Source organism: Heteronotia binoei, chromosome 13 (genome assembly GCF_032191835.1).
Source record: "Heteronotia binoei isolate CCM8104 ecotype False Entrance Well chromosome 13, APGP_CSIRO_Hbin_v1, whole genome shotgun sequence".
NCBI lineage: Eukaryota > Metazoa > Chordata > Lepidosauria > Squamata > Gekkonidae > Heteronotia > Heteronotia binoei.
The window spans coordinates 28,567,737-28,576,952 of NC_083235.1; the positions used below are offsets into that span (position 1 = coordinate 28,567,737).

The following is a 9,216-nucleotide window of genomic DNA, read 5'->3' on the forward strand; positions in this document are numbered from 1 at the left end:
TTGAGAAAATAGAGGTTTTGCTCTGTAGTTCCTGTGCAATTGAGCAAGCATTGCAAAAAAAGCTGTTATGCAGAAGGAAACAAGCTATAGGGAGAAGAAAGCAGCCAGTTGCTTGGGGGCCTGATAGGAGCCCTCCAGGGGCTTGATTTGGCCCCCAAACTGCATGTTCGACACCCCTACTCTAGCCCTTAAAGAGGCACCAGCAGGCAGTTCTGCTCTGCACTGCGATGTCCTCTGTTATTTACAGGAGTTTTTGGTAGTCCTAGAATATGAATATGTAATTTTATAGGAAGGGGCGCTACTGAAGAGAGAGTGCTTCTATCTACAGCTTCAGGCCCTCCAACCCCTCAGGAAAAATTCAGGGTGTAATTACAGACACACATCTGGAATCAGGTAAATCACTAATCATAAGATCTATTCATTCATTCATTCATTCATTCATTCATTCATTCATTCATTCATAAAGTTACCTATCAGTGAGGCTAGAAAGGCCAGCTCTCCCAAGGGAGATCTCCAGCCCTGTACCCCCATTCCCCACTGATACTCAACTAGAAAATGGGAGGGACAATTCAGTGTTGTGCTGACATCACTTCTAGCACAGAACCAGAAGTTACTTCATCACATTTGTAGAACACTCCAGGATTCTCCCAAAACTCCTTCCCCCCTACAAGACAGAACTGGCCAATTTCAAGAGAGAACAGGCAATAATTAATAATGTTGGAAGGAAAGTGAAGAGGTGAAATTTTAAATGGACAGAAGTCCTGCAATACGTCAATAATACTTCGATGGAAAATCTTGATGTTCTAAATGCATGCCAAAGCACCACAAATCAGGCCTGAAAAGATGATGGGGGAATGAATCAACACAGAAAATGCTGAAATGCAACAGGATGTTGCTGACATCTGGATCGTTTGAAAAAAGCTATGAATGACCAAATTCCAGACTCAAAGGACAAGGTGGAACCAACATGCATTATTCCTGGTAGTTAGGAAAGTGGAATGAACAGGCCAGATCACTAATTCTCAGGAGGAACAAAGGCTGTTTGTAGCTCAATAAGTTGCACAACATCACTGGGCCTGGATCTCTTGTCCTATGGAAAGCGGAAAATACAGAAGAAAATCTTTGGCGATACTAATTTAGTTGATGATTCAGGCGACAGAAAGGACATCAAGCTTAGGATATGAATGCTTATTAGGCACTGGGTAGATGCAGGAATACTGCTCCTGCCCCAGGGGATGCCACCTTCTGGCCTTATCAGGCTTTCAAATCATGGACAGCACTTTGTACGGTGTGCTGATGGAAGGCACCATGACATGTTGAGTTTCTTGACAGCTCAGCCCATGACCTGGCTGGGCTGAGAGACCTCAGATGAACAAAACAATGCCAGTCCTGGTATCTGTGCCGTGATTTATACCCCTCTAATTACTGCCAGGCAGCTGCTGAGGTAACCAGGCTGCTGTGGTAACAGCATAAGATGAGGCCTTTGCAGAGAGAATCATGTGAAAGAGTCAAGTTTGGGGGCTTTAGTTTGGCATTAAATACCTCTACATTCCCTTCACCTTTCCAAGGGACCTACTGAAAGGGAGAGAAGGAAGCCAAGAATCGGGGCTGGCTGAAATGAACATAAGATGACTGGACTCCTTCATGAGCTGGAGGTCCAACTCAGGAGGAGACGCAGTTACCAACCCTTCTTCTGAAAATCTTGAACGCTTCTCACCTTTCAGAGGTGGCAACAATGAACCAAGCCAGCAAGGTCTTTTCAGATGGTGGAACATAAACCAGAACTGGAGGCAGACAATTGGTTTCCATTGTGTAACACAGATACATTGCCATTTTTTTTTTTAAAGAGAAAATTTGGGTCAGGCGAGGGGATTGGAGATGGAAGCAGCAGGGGAGGGAGAGGCATTTAATCCAAAAATACATTTACAAGCAGAAAAGGGCTCTGTTTTGAGAAGACAAAAAAACCGCTTTGGAAAATATAAGTTGTAGGAAACGAGTATTCCAGCACTACAGAGAGAAGGAGAGCAAACGGCATAAAATTATATGGATGGAGAGGGTGCTTTTAAAAAAATAAAGGCAAAGGAGTTGAGAAAGAGGACAAATGGCTAGAAATGATTTGAAGAAGGCCCACTGGTATACTGATGTATTGAAGAAAGCCCACTGAAAGCCCACTGGTGTATTAATGAAGATCCACTGATGAAGATGGACCCAAACAGGACCACTTCCTAAGTATCAGAAATCCTCCTAAATTTGAACAAAATGATTTCCAACATTCAGAAGCAGGTGAAAGTCTTCTCATCAGATGTTTATTCCAGTGCCTTGCTATCTAGTTAGACCAGGAGTCCTCAGCACGGTGCCCATGGATGTCCTGCTGCCCTTCAAACACCTTTCCTAGTGCCCACCAAGTATTTTAGAAAGTGAGTGGGGCTAGACAGGGCTTTTGCCCAGCAAAGCTTTTGATTGGCTGCTGGAGATTTGATTGACTGTGCAGATTTTTAAAATGCCACTTCAGCACAAGTGTCTTCACTGTAGAACTGAAGGTACTGCGGCAGCCATTTTGTGGCTGGCCTCATCTCCTGCTGCAGGCTGCAGCCATTTTGTGACTTGCCCACCACAATGTGTCAGAATTCCAAAGGTGCCTGCAGGATCACAAAGGTTGGGGACCCCCAGGTTGGATACTCCCAGACAAGGAGAGGGGCTAGAGCAGCAAAAGGAAAGCGTTAGTCAGCAGAGACATTTGTGGCAGAGATTATCTTTCCAAGTAGCCTTTTTTGTACCTTGACATTGCCATTTTCTGCGAATTGTTTAGGGTTGCTAGATCTGTGCTAGAAAATATCTGGAGACTTTGGGGTTGGATCTAGGAGAGGGTGGGGGTTTGTGGAGGGGAGGAGCCTCAACATAGCACAATGCCTTCACAGCAGCCATTTTTTGCAGCTGGAGATCAGTTGTAAAAGTGGAAGATCCCCAGGCCCCACCAGGAGGCTGGCAACCCTACAAATTGTTGCATTGCCTCAGTAGGGTTGCCAAGTCCAATTCCAGAAATATCTGGGGACTTTGGGGGTGGAGCTAGGAGACACTGGGGTGGAGCTAGGATCAAGGGTGTGACAAGCACAATTGAACTCCAAAGGGAGTTCTGTCCATCACAATTAAAGGGACCTCACAACTTTTTAAATGCCTTCCTTCCCTCCACCCTCCCCTTCTCTGATTTCTTTCCCCCCAGCAAGCTGGGGACACATTTTACTGACCTCAGAAGGCTGGAAGGCTGAGTCAACCTGGAACCGGCTACCTGAACCAGCTTCCGCTGGGATCGAACTCAGATTGTGAGCAGAGGGCTCCAGCTGCAGTACTGCAGCTTTACTGTGTGGTCCCCTTTAAATGTGATGGCCAGAACTCTTGTGCTTGCCACACCCTTGCTCCTGGCTCCACCCCCAAAGTCTCCTGGCTCCACCCTCAAAGTTCCCAGATATTTCTTGAGTGGGACCTGGTGTGGGAGGGGGAAGTCTTGTGTTTCTTTACTGCTGCTGAATTCAGCAAGGAGGGGCAGACCTGTGGAATGGGGCAGAGAGAGAGGGAGGACCAAGGGTGCCTTTTGAGGAAGGAGAGGGAAGCTAAGGAGATGGGGGGGGGGGCAGCGGAGATGCCTGGGCTTGAGCAGAATGGAAAGGGAGCTCACAATTCAAAGTCTGGCACAACAGCCTTTCTGCAGCCCAGGGAGGGAGTGGATGCGCCTGCCAAGTGCATGCGGTGGGGGGGGGGCTCTTCTCCGCTTCACTGTAGCTGCTCCTCCGAGATGGGCTCACGCTGAGCCCATCTCGGAGGAGCAGCTAAGATGAAGCAGAGAAAAGGCGGCAGGCGCACAGCAGCGTCGCCCGCTCCGCTGTGCCTCTGAGGTGAAATCAGAGAAGGGAGGGTGGAGGCAGGCCAGGAGCGTGGCGAGCCACGAGTCCAGGTCCTAGAAGGACCCAGATTCACGGCTCGCCATGCTCCTGGCCTGCCTCCACCCTCCCCTTCTCTGATTTTACCTCAGAGGCGGAGCGGGTGATGCTGCTGCGCTGCTGCCGCCTCTTCTCCGCTTCATCTTAGCTGCTCCTTCGAGATGGGCTCAGCCTGAGCCCATCTCGGAGGAGCAGCTACGGTGAAGCGGAGAAGAGGTGGCAGCCGCACAGCGGCATCGCCCGCTCCGAGATGGGGCGGCTCGCCACGCTCCTTGGCGCCGTTCCCCCCTCCCCCGCCTCCGTTTTTTTGGGGAGCGGGGGAAGAGGCTGGAAATCCTGGGGTCCCCTGCCAGGGCGGGAGGGTTGGGAATCCTATGCCTCAGTGACTTCGGGAGGCCTTTCTGATTCTGTATAAGCACTGGCTAGACTAGGAGTGAGATCCAGAGGATGTTTTCCTGCAACAAGCTCCGTGAATAGGCTTGAGTTGGTGTCTGAGAAGGTCTACATAGGCTAGCACTGTTAATAAAGTCACAGAGGCTTTTCACCTCTAGGTGGCTGTGAAAGAGGTAGCACCATGAAGATGTCTGACATTCTTAGGGAATACAAAGTTGTTGGGAGGTGCCTTCTGCACTCCAAAGTATGGAACACCATCTCTCTACCATATGCACATCTTTGCTCCTTTGTTGCAAATTCCCATTCTGGGTACTTTGTTTCTCAGCTGCATGGTTTATAGGATGGGGGAGACTTATCTTAGCAGTAGTATGTGCGAAAAGGATCTAGGGGTCTTAATGGATCATATGCTGAATGTGAGTCAACAGTGTGATGCGTTGGCTAGAAAGGCAAATGCAATTTTGGGCTGTATCAACAGAAGTATAGTGTCCAGATCACATGATGTGATGGTATCGCTTTACTCTGCTCTGGCAAGACCTCACCTGGAGTATTGTGTTCAGTTTTGGGCACCACATTTAAGAAGGATATAGACAAGCTGGAACAGGTCCAGAGGGGGGCAATTAAGATGGTGAGGGGTCTGGAGACCAAGCCCTATGAAGAAAGGTTGAAGGAGCTGGGGATGTTTAGCCTGGAGAGTAGGCGGCTGAGAGGTGATATGATCACCATCTTCAATACTTGAAGGGCTGTCATACAGAGGATGGTATGGAATTATTTTCTGTGGCCCTGGAAGGTAGGATCAGAACCAATGGGTTGAAATTAAATCAAAAGAGTTTCTGGCTCAACATTAAGCCTTTCTCAGGAGGTGGTAGGCTCTCCTTCCTTGGAGGTTTTTTAACAGAAGCTAAATGGCCATCTGACAGCAATGAAGATCCTGTGAATTTAGGGGGAGGTGTTTGTGAGTTTTCTGCATTTTGCAGGGGGTTCGACTATGATTCTATGAAGAAAATAAATCTCCTGGGGAAATTGTGTGCTGCGGGTAGGTTTATGAGCAGTCTCTGCTGAAAGTGAAAAACTTCAGTATCTGGCTGCAGTATGATTCTCGTAGTGGAACTCAAAACATGTACATGGAATCCAGGGATCTCACAACTGCTGGAGCTGCTGCACAGTGCTATCGCAATATGGGTGCCAGTCAGGCCCATAGCCAGAAAATTCTGAGTGGAGGGGCCCCCTGAGGTTAGAAATTTGGTGGTGGGGCCACGGGGCCACCTGTGGAATTCACAGCCACAGGACGTGGTGGCGGCTACAAGTATAGCCAGCTTCAAGAGGGGTTTGGATAAAAATATGGAGCAGAGGTCCATCAGTGGCTGTTAGCCACAGCATATTATTGGAACTGTCTGGGGCAGTGATGCTCTGTATTCTTGGTGCTGGGGGGGGGGCAAAGTGGAAGGGCTTCTAGTCCCACTTGTGAACTTCCTTTTTTTGGCCACTGTGTGACACAGAGTGCTGAACTGGATGGGCCATTGGCCTGATGCAACATGGCTTCTCTTATGTTCTTATGTAGAGCCAGATGGTCCCATTTGCACTGAGGGCTGCTTGTGAGGAGTCCTCAGTGCAAATGCCACCCCCACTGAGTGGCAGCAGCCCTGGAGGCCCAATGGAGGGGCCATACAGGGGGAAGGGGGTTTTTAATAGGGGGGTCGTGCCCCCCCGCCCTCCCCACCCCCGTGACTATAGGCCTGGACTGCCAGTTCCAGGGCCTATGCTCATCAATTCAGATTATGAAGGTTGAAGATATTGCTGCAAGCAAATGCTACAGACCAGCTGTCAAGCAATTCCATGTGATTCCAAAATTAAGTTCCCTCTGCCACTCTGAGTTCTGCGTCACCAGCATAAGCCACATTTCACTTCTAAGAGACCATACACATTCTTCTAAACGCAGGCTTAGTTCATGTGCTCTGAATTTTAATAAAGTTCTTTCTGAGCACTTAAATAAAGTGAGGGAGTGCAGATCTATCCATGACTTTTAGGCACTATATCTAAAGGGAACCTTGAAATTTAGAGGTGGATTTACCTGTGAAAGCCGGATGCTGGAGGGGGCAAGAGTGGAAGATAGCAGCTCCACATTTGTGGGTCTCCTTGTAGCAGGAACTCCTTTGCATATTAGGCCACATATCCCCTGATGTAGCCAATCCTCCTGGAGCTTACAGTAGGCCCTGTACTAAGATTAAGCTCTTGGCGGATCGGCTACATCAGGGGGGCATGGCCTAATATGCAAAGGAGTTCCCGCTACAAAAAAAGCCCTGCCAGAAGACATTTAAGGTGGCCCCTGTGGGAAGTGAGGTGCTGAATTATTTTGGTGTATTCCAGGAGGGCTTCTTGTCAGCAACTCGGGCCTGCGAGATTCATTTCAAATTGATATTTGAAAAGTTAATGACACCGCTATCCCCAGCTCTTCTTAATAAAGCGAAGTGCGGCAATTACCTTCCATCTTTGCTTAGCCCTGTGAACCAGGTCATTAATATTCACACTTTATAGATGTGTCCAGGCTCTTGCTCTAGGCCTCTGAAGTGAAGGGTGGAATCATGAGCCCTCCCCATCCCTCCCTCCCTTTTCCTGCCCAGGAGATTTACAAATTGCATTTGACAGAGAAGATATGGAAGGGATTTGCAACAGCGGAACAGAAGCAGGGGTCTGGGTTTTATCCAAATGACTATCTTGATCATGGTATAGATCTTTATGCCACAGATATTTCCATACATCCGAAACTTGTCATTCCGTTACAAACATGAACCAACGGCTTAGAAACCGATGGGCCTCTTGTTTGATCCCAAACTAGCAGAGGAGGGCAGGGAGCTGTTCCAGTTGGCAGCAGAGGATAGGACTTGCAATAATGGGTTTAAATTACAGGAGGAAAGGTACCAGCTGGATATTGGTGTGTGTGGGAGGGGGGGGGATTTACAGTAAGAGTCTTTCAGCAGTAGAATCAGCTGCCTAGGGAGATGCTTAGCTCTCCCTTGCTGGCAGTCTTCAAGCAGCAACTGAACGAACACTTGTCAGGGATGCTCTAGGGCTAATCCTGCATTGACCAGGGGGTTGGACTAGATGGCCTCTATGGACCCTTCCAGCTTTATGATTCTGTGATTCTATGAGTTCCAGGAATAAATTTTATCCAACATTTTTAAAGCCTAAGAACAACTACAGAGTGCCCAGATCTCATCAGAGACACAACTGCAGGAGAAGGGAGATTAACCCTTTCTACCCCCTGCCTTATTCCTGCTTAAAATCATATAGATGGTTATTGCCTCCAGAGATGCAACAGGGGGGAAAAATAACATTCAGGGTGTTGATAGAAACAATGCTGTGTAGTGGCTACAGTGTATCGTTCTAGGATCTGGGAGACCCAGGTTCAAAGCTCCACTCTGCCACAGACGCTTGCTGGGTGGCCAGTTACACACTCTCAGCCTAACTGACTTTGAGGATAAAATGGAGAATGAGAGGTCGCCATTGGGGAGGGAGGTGGGGTATAAATGAATTAGATAAATTGGACAAAGTGCTCAGGGATGGCCAAAGCCCATCCCTGCCATGGCTCCAATCTGATTCCCTCCTCCCCCCCAACAGCTGCTTTTAATAGTTTTTTAACTGCAGACCGGGGCTTTTTTTGTACAGGAACTCCTCTGTATATTAGGCCACACACCCCTGATGTAGCCAGTCCTCCTGGAGCTTACAGTAGGCCCTGAACTAAGAACCCTGTAAGCTCTTGGAGGATTGGCTACATCAGGGGCGTGTGACCTAATATGCAAAGGAGTTCTTGCTACAAAAAAAGCCCTGCTGCAGAAGATCCAGTCCCCGATGTCCTGAAATCACACTGAATTTGACCCTTAGTATTTATCAGCAGGGCTTTTTTATTTTTGTAGAAAAAGCCCAGCAGGAACTCGTTTGCATATTAGGCCACACACCCTGACATCATCATAGTTTCGCACAGGGGGGTTGTAGAAAAATCCCAGCAGGAACTAATTTGCATATTAGGCCACACCTCTTGATGCCGAGCTAGCCAGAATTGTGTTTCTGTTCGGGGCGGGGGGGACGCTGTTCATCAGAGAACTTGGTTAGGAGCAAACTACACCCTTTGCATTCCAATGGAATTTAAACATGCATAACTTCGTCTGAATTGGGACCCACAGATTCACAGACTTCTGATATGTGTCCATGCCATCACGTGCACTGAGAACCTCATTTTTGTTTTAAGGATTTCACTGGACTCTCCCCTTCCAAAATGGCCTCAACGGCTGATTTAGCTCCCTTCTTTCTTTTCATCAGGCACCCTGATGGGGAAGTGGGCAAATTGTGCTAAATGGAAATTGGAAATGGAACAGAATACAAACAGTAATCAATATTTGATGAAGCATCAGGAGACTCTGCAGTAGGAGCCCACAGATGGAGGAAAGGTGAGACAGAGATGTTAAATAAATAGGTTCAGGGCTTGCAGCGATAGTGAGTTCCCGCCTTCCAATGCTCTCTTACAGAGAATCCCTGGAGACTGACCAAAAAGGAACCTGTCCACTAGAACCTTTGGCATCGCTGTGCCATCTCAGATGACCATTAGGTGTCTCCCTCCTCCTGCTAGGATCCATCCAGGTGGCGCAGCACCCACTCCCCATGCCAGGCAGGCCACGGTGCCCGTTATTTATTCTTTTAATGACTGTAGTGCCATCTGCTTGGCCCGCATTAGCAATGCACGGGGAGAGCATATTTCACCGATAGTGTCGTAGCGGCTGCACCAAGCACCCCGCAGGCCATGAATTCTGCAGATGCACTGCTCTTCATCATCCCAAGCTGGGAGGAAATGACACAGCCTAGACCCCCCCTCCTTTCTCCTAGCAGTGCTGGGACA

At 48.4% G+C, this 9,216-nt stretch overlaps 1 pseudogene; it reads left to right on the forward strand.

Moving 5' to 3' along the window:
- Positions 1–4,509: 4,509 nt before the first annotated feature.
- Positions 4,510–6,309, forward strand: LOC132581432 (large ribosomal subunit protein eL20-like; annotated as a pseudogene).
- The last annotated feature ends 2,907 nt before the right edge of the window (positions 6,310–9,216 follow it).